Raw genomic sequence first — 20,101 nt, 5'->3', positions numbered from 1 at the left:
CTAAAAGTGGGATTCTACTATGTGACGTCTGTAGTCCCGTGGAACGTTGTGATTCATTCCTTGATGTAGCTCCTGATCGGGTTGATGTTCTCGGATGTTCTCGGCAATGAGTGGAATCCCCATGTATTTGGCAAGGTTGTGTAGAATGGCACATGCTGCTACTATGCAGCTGGCTTTCTCTGGTTTGTACCTATAATGTAGATGGATGTGAAAAGCTCTCATAAAGCTCTATAACACACAAAAAAAAAGGAATTATGGAAAAATTTATTATTGAAGTTCTCGCCATCTACTTGGTAAAGAAGGACATCTACACACAATTTACAAGTCGATATGATTAAGAGGGTATGAATCCACAAATCTGACAGTGGAAGATTGACTGAAATCAGTGGCGTATCTAGCGGGGGGCAAGGGGGGCACGTGCCCCGGGCGCCACTACAGGAGGGCGCAGAAAAAGGAGAAAGAAAAAAGGGGAAACCTTTGTATTTAAACGCTTATTTTTGAAGGGGTATATATCATGATTCCCCCCCCCCCCCCCCAGAAAAAAAGAGGTGGGGGACGGCGTGCATGCGTTATCACCCCTCCTCCATTATCCCCCTCCTAACTGAAAAAAAGTCTCATCATTTCCTACCTGCGCAAAAATGAAAAAAAAAATACGGGGAATGGCTCGCTGCACTCGCTTACACAAACTCGTATGCTTTGTCAATTTTTCAGTTATTCAATATAAGTGATTCATAAAGCCAGCCATCATAATATTAATAATTACTTGAATTATCAACCAAATATTGAGGAGAATCATGTGTTTCCTATATACGTCATGTATATATTTCCCCTATATCTTGATTAGAATTATACAATAATTATTATGATAATCAAATATTCTGTGCTTCTTAAGCTGAAATACATAAATTTTAGGCTCGCTCGCAAAAATTTGAAACTTTCTTTTTCAGCTCCACCCCCCCAAACATTAATATTTATTTCTCTTATATTTTCCACTGGCGAATAACCCTTTTTAAGAGCTTGAAAATGTATATTGTGCACTGTTTTTCAGTCCCTGTGGGGGGGGGGGGGAGGGGGCGGTGGACACTTTCAGAAATACCAAATACCAAATACGCTACTGTTTGAAATGTCGCCAATAATACGAAAGCTGTGGAAGTTTGAAGTTGGTGTAAATTCATATAGCAATGATATGGCTCACAATGGTATTGAACTTGCACAATATCAATATTAGTGTTGCGATTTGTCAAGTAGACGATCTAATTAAAGGCATAATTTACCATTTGCAGATGAAAGCATTAGTGCTTTAAAATAGTTCTAAAATGTGAGTTAGGGATAGAAACAACCACTGTCAAAATTTGAATCAGTATAATCGATGTTAAGTATTGTTAAATACACGAAATGTGAACAATAGTTATGATAAAAATGTTTCCAGACTAAACAGTATACAGTTACGGTTTATTGAGAAAAATCCTCATATTTCCTTATATTTTAGGTTTTACTGCAAATATTCCATATGGTAGGATTTTTTATGATACAACAGACCTACACATATGCATCAAATGTGATATCTTGAACATTTTTGAAATCACTGCTCCCAAAGGTAAACTGGACCTTTAAGAATATATACATGTATATTCAGCCTTTCTAATAAAATTTTAACTTCACTCATCCTGGAATGTATGATAAATCATGTATAGAATAACAATAAGACTTAACCTTTAAAAAGGAAAATCAGTGATTTTTTAATTGATTAGGGAGTTGTCGGAGAGGGAGAAGGTGAAAGCGCCACCGGGCGTGTTTCAAAATTGGTCACCCCTCAAAACCAAGCTAATTTTCACAGTTTTCTCATACACGATATTCACTTTTTAGGGAGGTATCGCATGTCCTCATTGATAAAATATCAATTCCCTTCACACTTTTCATCATCTGTAAAAGCCAAACTTTTTATAGAATGTAATTTTAAAAGGTACGACATGGTCGGTTTTTGCAGCACTGCACAAATTGTAAAAGGATAATTTTGAAGATATTCGTATATATTGAAGGCCATGAATGCTCTCCATATCCAAGTACAATGATATAAATTTAATATCTTCGATTCAAAAATGACAGCCAAATCAAAACGAAATTCCGTCAGGCGCGGCGTCCAACATGCTTTACGACAATTTTAAAACAGGCCCCACTGTGAAAATTACACCCCTATGTATTTTCAATTTTCTTGAAACTGTACTGCACTTGCAACTTTCATAACTTTCTTATTTGATGGATTTTACCCCAAAAATTATCACTGTGCATTTGCCATTTCATGACCAAAGCAAAATTTCTTTTCATATATATATATATATATATATATATATATATACGTCAATACAATATGCCAGTTATATATAAATATGATATTTTTAAAGCATAGATGTATTGATAGTGTGCTGTCATCCACCATTTGTGCAGAATATTTGAATAGATCTTTTAGTTCTATTTTTTACCTTAATTCACCATGAAGGCAATGAAACCTTCTCTTCAGTCGACCAATTCCTCTCTCCACGAGACAGCGTGTTCGCTTATGTGCCAAGTTGTATCTGTGGTAACAATGGAGGAAAGCATTCACATAATACCTCATGTCTGGTTATGCCTCATATTCTTGGTTCATCAAACAGGACCAAGTGTTCATTTTGTTGAAATATGTATCCAAGGTAAATTTTACTGCTTCACAATGGTATTTTTTTCTAATTGAAGATTTCGAAGATAAGAAAATTTCTTCGTGTGTCCCGAGCGCATCCTTACAACTTACTACACCAGTAACAAAGCTATCAGCATCAACGTCAACACATCTATTATTACATCAGATTATGATTGTTAATCGTTTGAACACTGAATTATTGAATATATTGAATTGGTTTAAATCAAACAAGTTATCTTTGAATGTTAACAAGACAAATCTTGTTCATTTTAGAAAACCCTACTCACAGCATCTTAATGTCAATATATCAATTGATGGGTTTTCTCTTTGCGAGAAACAGGTTATTAGATTTTTAGGCATTACAATCGATTCTCATTTGACATGGAACGAACATATATCCTGTCTACAAAGGACCCTGTCAAGAAATATTGGCGTACTGTGGAAGTTGAAAGATCTCCTATCAGAACGATCCCTGATTATTTCATATAATTCTTTAATTTTGCCTCATATATTGTATTCAAATATTGTATGGGGAAATTGTAGTATTACTAAACTGAATTCATTGAATTCGTCGCTGTCACCACGAACTGGCATTTTAGTGAAAAATGGTTGGATTTCACGTTTTCGAGATTTTCTCATTTTTCGATACTACTCTAGACCCTTTACATTCCTGCTAAATTTGGAGACTCATATGTCAATGGTTACGTAATTATGACGTACACAAGAAACGACATTTAGCTAAATCCGCGGATTCAGATATCACAAAAGAGACACTTTGCAACGCGCGCTGAAATGTCTCTTTGTGAAAATTAACTTCGTAGCTAAATCCGCTGATCAAGATATCACAAAAGAGACACTTTGCAACGCGCGCTAAAATGCCTCTTTAGTCCAGGCTAGACGGCACCTAAAATTGTTTCTTTTTTATGTATACAATGCTTTTTAATGTTTTTTTTTGTCAATTCGGGTGCTGATTCCAAATCTGATTGATGCCACTTGCGAAACCTTGAGCATTTTCGGCAAAATGCAAAATCCAAAATGGCCGCCAAATATGTTAATTTGGCCGTGATAATCACAATAATATGCATTCTATGACCAATTATTCCACTAAACTTTGTACAGTTACACTGTATGTCCCTAGAGTTACTCCATCTGCATTTGCAAGAGAATTTCCATTGCATAGGGTTCATTTAGTATTTAAAGCTCATTTTCAATTCAAAATGGCCGCCATTCCTATGCTCATGTACAATATGAATGGCAAAAAATATGCATGGAAGTATAAAACAAATTTACTGTATTTCCAGTCCCGTACCTACGTTGTTATAATGTGTTGCGTGTGCAATAGAAATATATTGGGTGCCACTTACAATATAGACGGCCTACATGTATTTTTATTCTTTTAAATTCTAAAATTCAAAATGGTCGCCACTCTTATTCTCCTGTATAAGATGTATAGCAAAAATATATGTGGAAATAGAAAACCAATTTGCTGGTTTTTTTTTCTGATATGCAGCTACATCGTTTATTAACATTTAGTGCTGATCATATATCTGAAGAATGTTCTGAACAAAAATTTATTCTTTTGTAATGCAAAAGTCCTAATTTAGCAAATAGATTAGGATTCTTGCTAGGAATTGAAGACCTGAATATAAGAACGACCCAAGTCCAATTTTTGGCCAAATTCAGTTTGACATAGCAAATTGTAGCTTATGCATGGACTCATCTTGTGTATATTTGATAAATCCTAATTACCCCCGGAAGTACCTGAAATGAATGAGTATGAATGTAAGAATGAAGGACTTGGGTCATTCTTACATTCATATTGTAGCATAGTGCCCTCTCTCATCCTTCTCTAATCTCTATAGCAGAATATCATGTATATTATTCAAATAACGACCCAAGTCCATCACACAAAATGGCCTCTCCACAATAATGTAAATGTTAATTGTCATAATAGTATAATAATTATGTTCTCATTTGTAATGTTACCTTCCCATCACAGTTGAATAGAATATTATTGGACAAATAAAAAAGATATGAAGTTTTTTGAAGTTTACTCGAAATGGTCTTCCATGGACTTGGGTCTTTCTTTATATTCAGATACTCAGTTATGAATGGAGTTTAGAGCATTTTATATTCATAAGCCTTACGATGTTTAACACAATTTCATATCTTTTATTTTGTTTCAACAAAGACATTGAAAGAATAAAAGTGCACTTAACATCACGCAAAAAATCAATACCATCATGTTCTACATGCAGGTTGAATATAAAAATGTCATACTTACACAATATATTAAGATGCTGAGATGCATGGTATTTATCAAATAATGTTAAAAATGGAGAGGAAGCTAGAAAGCAAAGCTTCTAATATGCATTCCCCTAAAACCATTATTAACCCGTTTAGGACGGTTTGCTTTGGCGAGCGAACACCCCCACAGACGGACAGGTTTTCCAAAATCGAGCCCGAACTGAGGGTTACTAAGGGGGTGTGACTTACGGTCCCGCTTTACCCAATCATCAAATTGCCGTGTATGCGGTGTAGGAATCCGCTTTCTGATTGGATGAATAACGACCGCTCATGAATAATAATGTCGCTTCCCTTCGCTATCTGGGTTCGCGCGCGCGGTTTGAACTTCACGTACTATACGATCGTCAATTTACGTTCCCTCGTCAACTCAAATGAATAGCGTCTTTTATTATTGGGCACCAGGCTATGTCGAGGGTGTCGCAAATTTCTACTACATAATTGTCTTGAATTTACTGATTCATGGAGGCAATCTTTTATGGAAACTGTAATCCGTTGATCACAAGCCTTCAAAGTCTTTCAATGAAAAGCGATCGATCGGAGGATTGTGTACAGGCTTGCGTTTTTCCATTTACACGACTGTAAGACACGCCAAGTAAATCTCGTATTGTGGCGATATCAAAGGCACACGAACCCACTCTTGACTTCCTGTTGTTCACAAAATTCCTTACCATAGCTAGTCAATGAATTTTGGAAACAGAAGGAAGTTTATTCATTGTATACAACATTTGAAAATCTGTTACACCTTGTTTGTCCCCGCTACTTGTATCCAAATACAAAGCTCGCGTGTCTGTAACAGAAGCACGTGGCTTTATTTCAACACTAGGCAAACCATCAACGATGCAATATTACAAGTAGAATTGGTGATACTGATTTATCAACGTCGAATTTCGTAATAGAATAACGTCCACTTGAGTTTATTTCTTGGTTCTGTTTCAGTAATTCCCATAAAATTGACAAGAGCCTGGAATATGTTCAATATTCAAACAAATCTTTGCATCTTTCTAACTTTCTTTGAGACGAATAAAAATGCATAATCCACGCTTGCGCGATACCTGCCATCCTCTGAAGAAGTCTGTATAAAGAAGTTTGCTTCCAGAAATTATCAATCGTGACTACCTACAAATTTCGATCATGCGACTTATAATAGGTTTTCATTGGATGCATACAAGATATCACCGAGTCGATTTGTGAGTTTATTATCGGGGTTTGATGCTGCTATTTTTCTGTGCGATCTTACAATTCCTTTGCAACTTCGACGTAATGTCGGGAAGATAATGATTTAATTATTCACTATGTATCAAGTGAAATGAGATTTCTCACAGTAATACAAGACATATATTTAATCATTATAAAAAGTAATCACCAACCTAAATGAGTATCGTTATTTCTTACATAGAAAAAAAAAAAAACTAAGAATAAAACACCGGTCCTGTTTAAGCCAGTTGACAGAACATGTATGAGCTCTTCAGATGAAACAGGGCAGTCTATACGATGAGAAGAGAAAAAGGAGAGAAAAATAGGCTGGTCATCTAAATTTTGTTTGATTGACGGTAGATAATCTGAAAAGATTTTTCAAACGTAATGTAAAATTATACAAGATTAGGTTTGCCTACAACCTGTGTTTTGGTAATATCTTTCTACGTTTTATATAATACATATGTATATATATATATATATATATCTGTATATATATATATATATATATATATATATATATATACATATGTATGTATATATATATATATATATATATATATATATATATATCTGTATATATATATATCTGTATATATACATATGTATATATATATATATATATATATATAAATATATATATATATATATATACATACATATATAGATTTTATGGGCAGAGTATCTTGGAGAAGCGATCATCACCATCAATGATAATATTCAATCTACACGTTTGTATATGGGAATGAAGAAGGGGATAGCTGGAAAGGAAAGTGATGAGATGTAATGAGATAAAATGAAGGAACACTAATTGAGACAAATGTATTACAAAGGAAGAGCAAAACGGCAAAAAAGGGCAAAAGGGTACAACATTATGCAAAGATTTTGCAGTCATTTTTTGTGTACGTTTGCCTTCCAATTTCGTAGTTACGTAATTCAAAATAGCCAACAACAAAAAAGAAGAAAAGACCGCGCCATGAAGATGTTCATTCAACCTCGTTTGCCTTTCACTATGTCCTATCACTTCAAAAAATGTAGCATTAGCACAATTCAAATTAGAATTCCCATCGAGAATTCAGATTCGCATCAATGTGAGAGAGTATCTTTTCAGACAGGGTCGCAGGTGAGCATTTCCGAGTTCGTCGGAGAAGTTCATTCATATTAGAAACAAAAAGGTTGACCACCCGCCAGCTGATAGAAGAAGACGACATGACCATGGGAGAACGGCGAGCACATGTCACACAAGCTTGAAGGTCTAAAATCATTACATCACTTCAGAAAATAACGAAAAGATGATATGTTTGTTGAAATAAACGACATTTCTCCCGGCATTCTTCGATCTCTCATAACAGACGGATAATTTTGCTGAAATGATCTTCTCTTATGTCATGAGTGTAAATCAATATTGTTTTGTTTTATTGTGTATACGAGTCATCGCCCGGTAAAAGACAGAAAATGAAGTACTATTCTCATTCAATAAGCATAATGTATAAAGGAAACGAGCATTTGCTGCAATCGTTTATGAATATGAAAATGCTTCAATGCGATTTCACGAAGTCTAAAGGAATGAATGCAAGTAGGTCTACGTAAATACAGAGATGTATAATGCAATTATTTTAAAAAATACGCAGCCACGATAAGTGCATAAACCACTTCAATAGCAGCATGAAAACATTTGATCACATCAATATATGAGATGGACAAGAACATTTCATGCTTTTATTGCTCGAAATTCCTTGCTCCTAAACAAAGTAGAGTGTTCAATTGAAGTGACGGGTTATCACATCTCCGTCTCTCGCAAAACTGAATCATCACTTCGCAAATTTGGAGTGCTTTTTACAAATTTACATAAAAAAAAAAAGTTTATTTTTTTTAGGCATGAGTTACCATATTCTACTGATTATAAATCCATTGAGCTACAAAACGGTAGTGTGTTGCTAAAACCATTATAACTCAATGATCGCGAAATCATTTGACTTGTGAACTTCCGAAAGAGATGGACTGAAAAACCCAGACTTCTAAACGTATGAGTAATTGACAGAGCGACTATAGCCGAAAATTAGCATATTATGAAGAATTCATACAAAACTAGAACCAAAAAAGACTAAACAGTCAACATCACCATTGTCGGTATCGTCGTAATATGGGATGTAATTTTATTTTGACTGCCTCTTTGAAATGCTGCAAACATCAAATACTGAACATCATAATTTTTATTTGTGAACTCTAAGCGTATGAGAGAGAGAAAAAAAAAAGACAACTTCTGCCGTATGTCTTGTTTCTCGCTTTATTGCAGCGTATGTCATTGTCGAGGTTTAAATTCTGTAATACATGTTCGTAACAAGTACATGAGAACTTGCACATTGGATTTTCAACAACCATAAAATCATTGGGGTCCGTAAAAGCGGTTACGTAATACATACGAAGCACATCACTATAATGCATTCTATAGACCGGTGCAGAATAAAGAGACTGTCTGTAATCGGCCTTTGAACTTCTTTATTATGCTCATAATCCCCGACTTTTCGGATGGCGTCTACGAGTGCGTCTTAGGAATGTTTTTGTATCAACATCCTGTCTATTCAAGGAGGTACGATGTAACCTGATACTCTGGCCACCTGGTCTATTCAAAGTATTCTTGCCTATAACACGCGCACATGTTACGCTGTGTTTCACCATGATGAATATAATTGTAAGACCCCATAGTGGCAATATCGGCTCTTGCATTGTATGAAAATGATGACTATTATACAGAATATCCTCTATTTGGTTCGTTGGCCGAGTAGATTTTTTGAACGATCTTATAACATAATCACGCTGCCATTCATAAGTATGAGAGAGAGAAAAAAAAAGCTTCAAGCAACATCGAAGTTGAGTTTCTCAAACCAATCTTCCATTTGAGTTTGTTTCTTGGTTTTGTTTCAACAATTTTCATAATGTTGACAAGAGCCTGATGGGATGTTCAATATTCAGATAAATCGTTGCATCTTTCTTGCAATCTTTGACAGCTAATGGTGACTAAACCTGCGAACTCCATGCATTTTTGTATAAAGACGTTTGCTTTGTGAAATTATCCATCATGACTGCCTCCAGATTTCGACCATAATTATATGACTTAGGTTTCCATGAGATGAATAAAGGAGATCAACGAGCGCATTTGTAAGTTTACTGTCGGGTTGTATGTTGCAAATTTTATGTGCAATCATGATTCCCTTACAACTCTACCGTAATGGCGGGAAGGTATTGTTCACTGCACATCACTTGAAATTAAATGTCACACAGTGATATGATAATCATCAGCAAACGGGATAGATTATTGTTATATATATAATATATATATATATATATATATATATATATATATATATATATATATTTATATTTATATATAACACCTATTCAAGTCAGTTGATGGAGCATTTATGAGCTCTTCCGGTCTGCAAACGAAACATCGGAGTCTATGCGATAAGAAGAAAGATTGAGAGATAAAGAGATAAAAAAATAGGCTGGTCTTCTAAATTTAGTTCCATGGACGGTAATCTGAACACACTTTTGCAAACGAAATGAAATATTACACACGGCTAGGTTTGCCTATAATCTGTGTTATGGTGATATCTTATGAGATTATATATAATAATACGAGCAAAGTATCTTGGAAAGGTGATCGCCACCATCAATGGGGATATTCAATCTAAACGATTAATTGTAGATGATGGGAATGAAGAAGTGGATAGCTGGAAAGGAAAGTAATGAGATGCAATGAGATAAATCGAAGCAGCACTAATCGAGGCAAATGTATTACAAAGGGAGAGCAAAACGACATATTCGAGTGTTCAAAATGGTTCAACATTATGCAAAGATTTTGCAGTCATTGTGTGTGTGTGTGTGTACGTTTGTCTTCTAATTTCACAGTTAGGTAATTCAAAAGCGCCTAAAAAAAAGATCGCTCAATGAAGATGTTCATTCAATCTCAGTTTCCTTTCACTATATCCTATCACTTCAAATTACGTAGCCTTAACACAATTCAAATTAGAATGTCCATTGAGAATTCAAATTCGTCTCAATATGAGAAAGCGTCTTTTCAAACAGGGTCGCAGGTGAGCATTCCCGAGTTCGACGGAGAAATTCATTCAATTTAGCAACAAAAAAGTTTGGCCATCCGGCAGCTGTAGAAGAAGCCGACATGACCATGGAAGTATGGCAAGCACAAGCCACACAGGCTTGAAGACCTACAATTATTACATCATTTCAGAAAATAAGGAAAAGACGATATTTTTGTTGAAATAAACGACATTTCTCCCGGCATTCTTTGATATCTCATAACAGACGGCTAATTTTGCTGAAATGATCTTCCTTTATGTCATGAGTGTAAATCAATATTTTTTTTTTTATTGTGTATACCAGTCATCCCCCGATAAAAGACAAAAACAAAAATGAAGTACTAACAATCTCATTCAATAAGTATAATGTAGGCCTATAAAGGAAACGAGCATTTGCTGCAATCGTTTATGAATATGAAAATGCTTCAATGCGATTTCACGAAGTCTAATGGAATGAATGAATGTAGGCATACCTAAATGCAGAGATATACGTAGACATAAAAAATACACAGGCACGATAAGTGCATAAATTACTTCAATAGCAACATGAAAAAAAAATTTGATTACATCGATAAACATGAGATAAGACAAGAACATTAATTTCATGTTTCTATTGCCCGAAATACCTTGCTCCTAAAGAAAGTGTTCAATTGAAGCGATGTGGTTATCACATCTCCGTCTCTCGCAAAATTGAATCACCACTTCGCAAATTTGGAGCGCTTTCTACAAAGAAAAAAAAAGAAAAATCGGTTTTTTTTCGGTATAAGTTGTCATATTTGACAGATTATAAATGGATTGAACTCAATGATCGAAAAAGAAATTGACTCGTGAACTTACGAAAGAAGTGGACTGAAAACACCTCAGACTTCTAAATGTATAAGTAATTGACAGAGCGACTATAGCCGAATATTAGCATATCATGAGGAATTCATACAGAACTAGAACAAAAAAGACTAAACAGTCGACATCACCATCGTCGGTATCATCGAAATATGGGATATTATTTTATTTTGACTGCTTCTTTGAAATGCTGCAAACATCATACCGAACATCATAATTATATCTACATTTTTTTGGCGAATGCTAAGCGTATGAGAGAAAAAAAAAAGCCATATGTCTTGTTAACTTTATTGCAGCGTATTTCGTTGTCGAAGTTTAAATTCTATACATATATGTTGGTTACAACCACATGAGAACTTGCACATTCGCTTCCCAACAACCATAAAATCATTGGGGTCCGTAAAAGTGGTTACGTAATACATACGAAGCACATCACTATAATGCATTCTATGGACCGATGCAGAAAAAAAAGAGACTGTCTGTAATCGGCCTTTGAACTTCTCTATTATGCTCATAATCCCCGACTTTTCAGATGGCGTCTACGCGTGCGTCTAAGGAGTGTTTTTGTATCAACATCCTGTCTATTCAAGGAGGTACAATGTAACCTGATACTCTGGCCACCTGGTCTATTCAATTTATATGAATTTACGACTTCGATGAAGTAGCACAATCGATTGCGTTGTTTGTATGCAGTACATCCCCTACTCGGTTTGTTCTTGGCCAAGTGGTTTCTTTTTTTTTTTTTAACAATTTTATAACATAATCAGAATATTATTCATGACGGTAAAACTCTTCAAACAACTACAAGTAACATCGCTGTCATGATAACAATTCGCCGAGTTTTAGCAAATCCCAGGACTCGGCAGCGGAAGAAGGCCAACATTTCATGCCAATATAAGCAGGTTGTCATGCCGAGATGGCTTTCATAGAAGATCCATAAGTACGACATTGCATTCCTGATATAACACGAAGTAGTATGCTACAATACTTTATCATGTAAATGTGTGCTAATAAGGTAGGTGCGTGCACGCAACGGTCTTGACCGCCGCACGCACGCTTTTCACTTGAGTGTGACAATTTGCATACCGATGCAAATGAGATCGCCAGAGCGTGCGGCTGGTCGCTCGTCATTGGTCAGTTTCCCGACCGTTGCGAAGGTCTGAATGTCGTGAAAATTGCACTCATGTTTGTCAATATTTTGCTGGTTTATAGACATAAGATATGACCAATCATCACAAAATGTTCACAGATGGCAACTTTGATGTATGTAGTCCCACAAAATATAAATCATTTTCAACATAGGTATCGTATTGTTGGTGAAATTCTAAGTTTAAAAATGCGTGTTCATTTCACTCTCTCAGCCCGAGTATACTCGGGACCAGTCCACAGCCTGGAAAACGTCAGCCCGAGTATACTCGGGACACGTCCTAAACGGGTTAATAAGGTACAGAAAATCCTATACAGTAATGCAGAGATACATGACTGCTGACAAAAACACATCGGACATTAAATGACAAAACTAAAAACCCTTTACGATGTAGCTTTTTTCAGCAAGGAGTATGGGGGGGGGGGGGTCCTGAGGCGAGTTTGAAATGGATCATAACGTCCATCACTGGGATATGATGTAATTTAGGGGTACCGCCTTGATATTATCGAGCAAACTTGATTTTCTTCTTTAATTAAAACAACAACAAAAACTGGTGAGGGCATAAACGAAACTGTCCTAACGCAATACCGTACAAACTATTCATTAATATTCATTATTCATTATAGTATACTGGCCTGGAGGAATTGTTTCAAAATACGCCTGGAGTCTATCTTCAGAATACAAAAACGAGCTATAAGGATTATCAATTGTACCAATTATTTAGCACCGACAAGCCCACTGTTCAAAAGTAATAACCTCTTAAAGATTTTTTTTTATATATATTCTTACTCCCTTGGGATATTTATGTACCAGTTAACTAAATTACCTTATGCTTTCACTCCCACGTTTGTAAAAAAATAAAGTTATACATTCCTACCCTACAAGACAGGAAAATTCATTTCACTTTTCTCCCGTGAGAACTGCAAACAATAGTGCATACAGGTCCGACATTCTGGAATAACCTTGACTCCGACATTACTGAATCGTTGTCACTGAATTGTTTTAAACGTAAACTAAAAAAATCTCTTGTGTAGGTTTATATCTAATAAAAAAACACGCAATTTTATTTGAACTCCCTCTTCTTTATCAGATTCGTTGTTTATTATGTATTCCAGGTTTGCTTTTCGTTCTTTTTACTGAGTCATTTATGTCAAGGCTATTCCTGAATTAATGAATCATTTTGTATCATGTGCATTTTTGCGCATTCTTACATTTCCGTAACTGTGTTGCTCGGGTGACAAGGAGTCTTGTAAACGCAACTCAGGTGGCTACTTTGTATTTTGCTATGCTTTCGTATATCTTATTCCTTTCTCTTGCTCTTTTTGCTCACTTATCTTTTACGTCCCTTTCCTTCCTTTCATAGTTTTCGCTACTAGGTTGTTTAAGAAGACCAACACTTTCATCTATACAGGGACCTATACATTACAAGCTTTGCTTTTTAGTAGGTCCCCACATTTCATGTTTGTTAAATTGTCTTCTCTTGTATTCTTTGTAATCACGAAGCTATGTTCAATCTTATGTTCAATCGATCGTATCATGTTTGATGTTTTGAGATGTGGAACAATAAAATCAAATCAAATCAAATCAAATCAATTAAACATCAACCATCGAGCAATGTGAGGTACCTTTTTCAATTCTCTCTCAGTTCTCAGGTGTTGATTTATATACTTTGACATCATGAGGTCATTCATTCTTGTCTTAAAACTAAAACTGTCCTTTTTATTGTCTTCAAAGATCTCTTTAATTTGATGTTTGGCAGCAGGCGATATCAGCCCCAAATTTGCAGGATTCTCAGGCAAAAGATGCATAAATATCAGTCCTGCAATTGCCTTAATTGCAACCACATCTCATGATGTTCAGCACTTCCTCAGGGGTCAGAGGGTAATCATTTGCCATAGAAACAGGATGAAGACATGAAAATTTGCTTTACCACCCGTTGAAGCCCGGCCAGAGACAGTATTGTAGGTAACTTGGGTGGTATCAGAGATGGCATCAGACCAGCATCTGCACCACCAGTTTGGGGGGTCAAAGCTTTCAAGTGATGGGAGGGAAATCTAGGTTGGCTTGTGGGATTTCAGAGGCATTGATGAGAATGAGGCAGCACCTTACAGATCTCAAAGGCTCCCTTGACATATGCAGATACATTCACTCCGAGAAAACTGGCGGTAAAATCCATATACCTCGAGAACAGTGAAGCCTTTCACCTATGTTAGTTGTTACCAGAATTGTAAATCTTGTATACCTTTAACCACCATGATGTAGAGTATCCCTCTCCTTCTTTCTTCCTCTCCTTTTTTTCTTTCTTTCTCTCTCCTTCTCTCATTTCCCCATTTATGAATCAATTGAATGCGATTAATACATTTTCATTGTATGATGTTTATGTACATTATGTGCACTTTATCCATACTGGACGTCCCAGTCAAGCTTTTCATAGCTTATGACGATCCACACAAAATGTATAATAACATGTTTCATGTACAAACTATGTACATATTTGTGAATAATGTATGTATATGCATTTTGTGAATAAATCAAATCAAATCAAATCAAATTATGGCTGCATTTAGGCAACAATGTCAGCATGCCTATTGTCAGATAGCTCTGTGGATGGTTGCTGGTAAGGTTGGGCTTTGGATCTTCTGTATTAGGAGTGCTCAAGCAAGTCCCCATGTCTTCACCCTGTCTCTATGGCAAGATCACCCAGTGACCCCTAAGTACCTTGTAAGGCAATTGCATGATTGCAGGGGTTGCGGAACCAAGGGATGGGCAGCAGCAGACCACCCTATAGAGGTGGAGGCTTTGACTAAAATGGACCTATCCCATTGCATAGCCATCATGAATCACCTGCATTGTATTAACATTGGTTCTATTCCATGATTTCAGAATTCATCACAAAAGGAAAGGTGTGAGCAAAGTACTCATCTCCAGACACAAAATGTGTCAATTTTACAGTGGCAAGCACAAAATTAAATTTACCTGATGTTGTTTTGTGCATTTTGAGTGAAAATAGGTGCCTACTTATGAGGTCAAATCTGTTTCAGTGGGAGTAACTAGGCGCTTCTAACAGTTGTGTGGGGTGAGACAGACTTTTCTCCTGATGGAAGTAGCAATGCTCCTGACAACGACTCACTCTTCCATTCAAAAAGCTGAACAATTATGTATTTTATATCCATTTTATTTCATAATAATCGTGATGTGAGCTCAGCATGAAACATTTCCCAATTCTATGTGCCGGAGTCTAGGGAGTATGTAACAGGTGATATGCTGTTTATAGTCGTAAGAACATTGTTTACTATATTTTTGTAGTCTCTCAAATTTGTTAGATGTGTAGCTCTAGTATGCTTTCACTGTCCCTGGTGCTGTGTAAATATGGAGCCCCGAAACTTTCACTTCAAAAAGTTTGTTAGGTGCTTCAAGAAGTGAAAGCAACGAATTTCATCATACTTCTGCGGGATATGGTTGTTGGAGTTTGATGAAACCTCATGGGGATGGTTTGTAGATATGGAGATAGTTATTCGTAAATTCCATTTGATATAGTGATAGCATCCGTTTAATACTTCGGTTTCAGAAAGTGATCTTTTTTTTTTCCTTTTTAACAACTTGGTACAGCTAACCAATCACATTCATCTCTTTAATCAAATCTTAGAAATATTCAACAATAAAGCGAACAATGCTGTTGAATTCTTTTAATGAAATACTAGAGCCAGTGTTATGAAATAAAACCAATTTGGATGTTGATGAAAATTTCATGAATTTTTTTCAATAATTTGCATACTTGTTTACCTTTGGAATGATGATCAGCATTCTCATATTATGGTTGTATTGTACCAGAAGAGTGTTTCGCTCACATGTAAATGTGTTACACATTTCTTTATTGTGTCCAGGCCCGACCCAAATTTGTTTTTATTTTTCAGACCATTTTTGACCATTTTTGGTGCCTCGACTCCTCCCCCAAACCTTTTGGGTTTGTTTGTTTTTGTTTTGTTTTGCTTTTTTTTTTTCATAGTATGACGCGTGGGGGGGGGGGGGGGGAGATGGTGAGCGCCCGAAGATCACCGAAAAATCACGGTTTTTTTTTGTGTGTGTTAGTCGAGATGGCTGAATATGTCATTCTGCATATTAGCTGTGTGAGCTTCTGTGGGTGTGTATGTGTGTGTGTGTGTGTGTGTGTGGGGGGGGGGGTTGTGAGTGTGTGTGTTTGTCTGTGTGTACCCATAATGTCTGCGTACACCCTGTGTTATAATGTGAGAATGCGCATTGTATATGTCTCTTTGTCAAACTTCGGACTGTGTAGTGAAGTTTTCACAAAATGACATTTTTGTTTGGGAGCCCATATTGGCGTACTGAGAACTGATATTTCAGCACGATTCACATCTATAGAAAGTTTGTGTGCTGTTTATTCTCATTCATTAATAGTGAAATATTTTCAATAAGTTCAAGTATAGAAATATGAACAAACAAACGATTGCCCGATTTCTTATGATTTGTGCTGGATACTCCATTGACAATGCGTACACAACACTGAATATGTCACTTCGTGGTGACTGCGCACAGCGGGAAAACGATTTCTTTCGTCACCACGAACTGACATTTTTGTATGGAAGCTAATTCTGACGAAATTCTTGATGATTGATCATAAAAGAATACTCCAAGAGAAAGCCTGAGTCATGTAGATTGACTACATATCAAATTAAGTGTAATCTTATTCCATTAACGCATTCAAACATAAAGTTTTAAAAACATGAAAACTACGCAATTTACTCGAAATCAACTTTCGTGCGCTAGAGCGCTAAAATGCCAGTTCGTGGTGACAGCGACGATTACTCCAAAAGCGTGCTATTCGCATTATTACTAATTCCACATATTATCTCATACAGATCCTTTATTTCATCGTTTGCATACTTTGAAGCTTCAGGACATCCACATTTTACAAACAGGTATATCTTTGTACAAGTACGCAACAAATCAACTTCCCTCTTTATTTCATAAATATTTTTCACTTCAATTCGAATATACACACATATCCAACTCGCCGTTCGACAGACTTCCACCTTGTAAACCCCAAAACTGTCATAGCTCAGAAATCAATTAGACATAACGGTCCCGATGTTTGGAATAACCTACCTGATCAATTAAAGCAGTGTACTTCACTTTTTTCCCGTAAAGCTCATTTAAAAAAAGTATTTATTATTGAAATATGTTTCCAGTTAGTAGTCTTTGATCAATGTATTTTTTCTTTTTTTCCTTATGTCTCAGTCAGCCCTGATCCATGCAAAATGTTTTTTTTTTTCGATTTTTTTTCCATTCCCTCCCGTTCCCTTCTTTGATAATGATATTGCATACGTTAAGTAAAGCCCATACCTTACCCCCAGAATAGGCATGCTACAGCCTTTATTCTCTCTTGCACTGTCACCTGCACACACGACGCACTGTCACTCGCACACAACTACACTTTTATAGTCTACTATACCATGCAGTAGTCAATGGTGCAGCGTGCTGGGGTTTTTTTTCTTCTTGTTTTAAAGCGCCAAGTCACTATTTTCTTTTCTGTTTTTTTTCCCTGTTTTTTTTTCTTTTTTCTCTAGCAAAATGTGTTTCGTGTATAAGATTAAGAGTTTTATGAGTACAGTTGGTGTTGTATTATATTGGTATCACATATTCAGATAGGGCCTCATCCACGTCAAGTTCTGCTTATGACGACGGTCCCCTGTATTGATTTCTCCTTTGTTGATAGATACAGTGTGCCTTAATATGTTATTTTGATTCATATGTCACTTCAGACTAATGTTGTTACGCAAATGATTTTTTTTTTTGGTATTGATTTGTATGTTATCTGTATCATTCTGTTTTCATTTGCAATTCTATTTGGAGAAAGAAAATGCAAAAATAAACCAAACAAACAAACAAACAACACACCAACACACACACACACACACACACACACATACACACACTCGTGCAATCACGTGTATTTCGAATCAAGTACAGTAATGTATAAGGCAATAATGACACAAACACACAATCCATTCTCATATGTATTTGCACACTTGCACGAATGCCCGACTTATGCTCCGGCATATGTAACAATTGCTTTCACGGGAATCACAATGCTAACCCTGAACCTAACCCTAGCCCAGTCCCTATCTTCAACCAAAAACCCATTCATAATCATAACCCTAATTCTCTCTGATGAGAGATTTCGCCGGAGCAACTGTCGCCGGAGCATATGTCGGATTACCACTTGGACAGGCATAAAAATGCATTTAAACATATATGGGGATAGTCATTCTTAAATTGCACTTGTGGGTAGTTGCTCATGTCCTTGTCCACTCTAATTTTGCGTGCCATTTTGTTGAACGTCCGTCCGTCCGTCCGTAACGCTTTAAAGACTGGCATAACTTTGCTCCAATGTGTCCAATTGTGACTAAACTTCGATTTTACAAGCTTCTCAAGATACCTTACTTTTTATGAAACCTCCAATTAACGCAATTATTCTTCATGAGTGTGGTTTTATGGAATTTATACCTTTCTTCTGCATCATCCGATGGACGAGCAATGGGAGTAAGAAGCCAGCACTTGAGAGGATAGCCACTGTCTCCTAGGAGGTGTCCTTCACTGTCCTGCAGTACCTCCTGTAGTCCACTCTCGCGAAGCACCCTAAAATAAATAATTTTCGACTTATCAATAATTTTACATTCCTCTCAAGAAGAAAAAAAAAGTGGATTACGTTTGTTAAATCAATAAATCAGAAAATGTTCTTTTTTTTTTAATGGATATAAACTATGGCCATAATCAGCTTAAGCTTTCAAAAACTGAAATATGTTTCCCCAACAGTGGCTGATTTGGGGATGGGGGTATGCACCCCCCCCCCCCCCCCCCCCCCCACTTACCCACTTATGATGGAGGGGGAGGATGATGGCCTGAACAATATACCCCAACTTTTTAGGGGAAATTAGTTTCAAAACATCAAAATAAAGCGAATAACGCATTGTTACTTCTATTGTCTGGATGTTGGTCTTGGTATTTCGTGGTTTGAAAACATCATTCCACACGTAATACGGAGTACCGAAGTGTGACGTCATAGCTATTCATTGTCATGGAAACTGATTCTACATATTCTCACACAGCCAATGAATCTGTGAACGCAACGGTTGCTAACAATAAACGTACCCTTTCTAACCTGCTGCCCGGGGCGCGAAATTATTTTCCCGCATAAGTTCCGGACACCAAGTCTCAAAACTTCAATTTATTGACGGAATATGATATGATATAATATAATATGAGATACTATTTTGTATTACAGGCAATACTTTCGGTGTGTTGAAAATTTTAAAAGTTCAATAATTTGATTAAGAATGTAGTACCCCCCCCCCCAAAAAAAAAAAAAAAGCAAAAAGTGGGATTTGAAGCAAAAAGTGGGACTCGAACCTGTAGTCTGGGTGCCAAAGCCACTTTTTGGGCCTAACCTTGTTTTACCGTCCATCCAATGTGTTTTGATGGTTTTACCCTATTTTGGGGGTGCTGAATCCGAATCTGGATGATGCAACTCTTGCGGCCTTGAGGGTTTTGAGATATTCAAGATGGCCTCCAAAATGGCCGCCCGACTGGAAATTCCCACGTATTTCCTTCTAAATGGTGATAAATTGAAAACAATTGATGGTTTTACCCTATTTCGAGGACGCCGAATCCGAATCTGGATGCTGCAACTCTTACATCCTGAGGATTTTGAGATATTCAAGATGGCCGCCAAAATGGTCGCCAAAACCGAAAATTCCCACGTATTTCTTCTAAGTGATGTGAAATTGAAAATAATTGAAGATTCTATACCCTGTCTGGAAG

The 20,101-nt window shown here is 36.4% G+C and overlaps 1 pseudogene; it reads right to left on the bottom strand.

The window, feature by feature from the left end:
• The window catches only part of LOC140244988 (putative nuclease HARBI1), a 31,038-nt pseudogene continuing 10,937 nt past the window's right edge, over window positions 1-20,101 (bottom strand).

The sequence above is a fragment of the Diadema setosum genome, chromosome 22, assembly GCF_964275005.1.
Source record: "Diadema setosum chromosome 22, eeDiaSeto1, whole genome shotgun sequence".
Taxonomy (NCBI): domain Eukaryota; kingdom Metazoa; phylum Echinodermata; class Echinoidea; order Diadematoida; family Diadematidae; genus Diadema; species Diadema setosum.
Note: the sequence above shows the minus strand (reverse complement) of the source record. Positions and strands in the feature narration are given on the sequence as shown.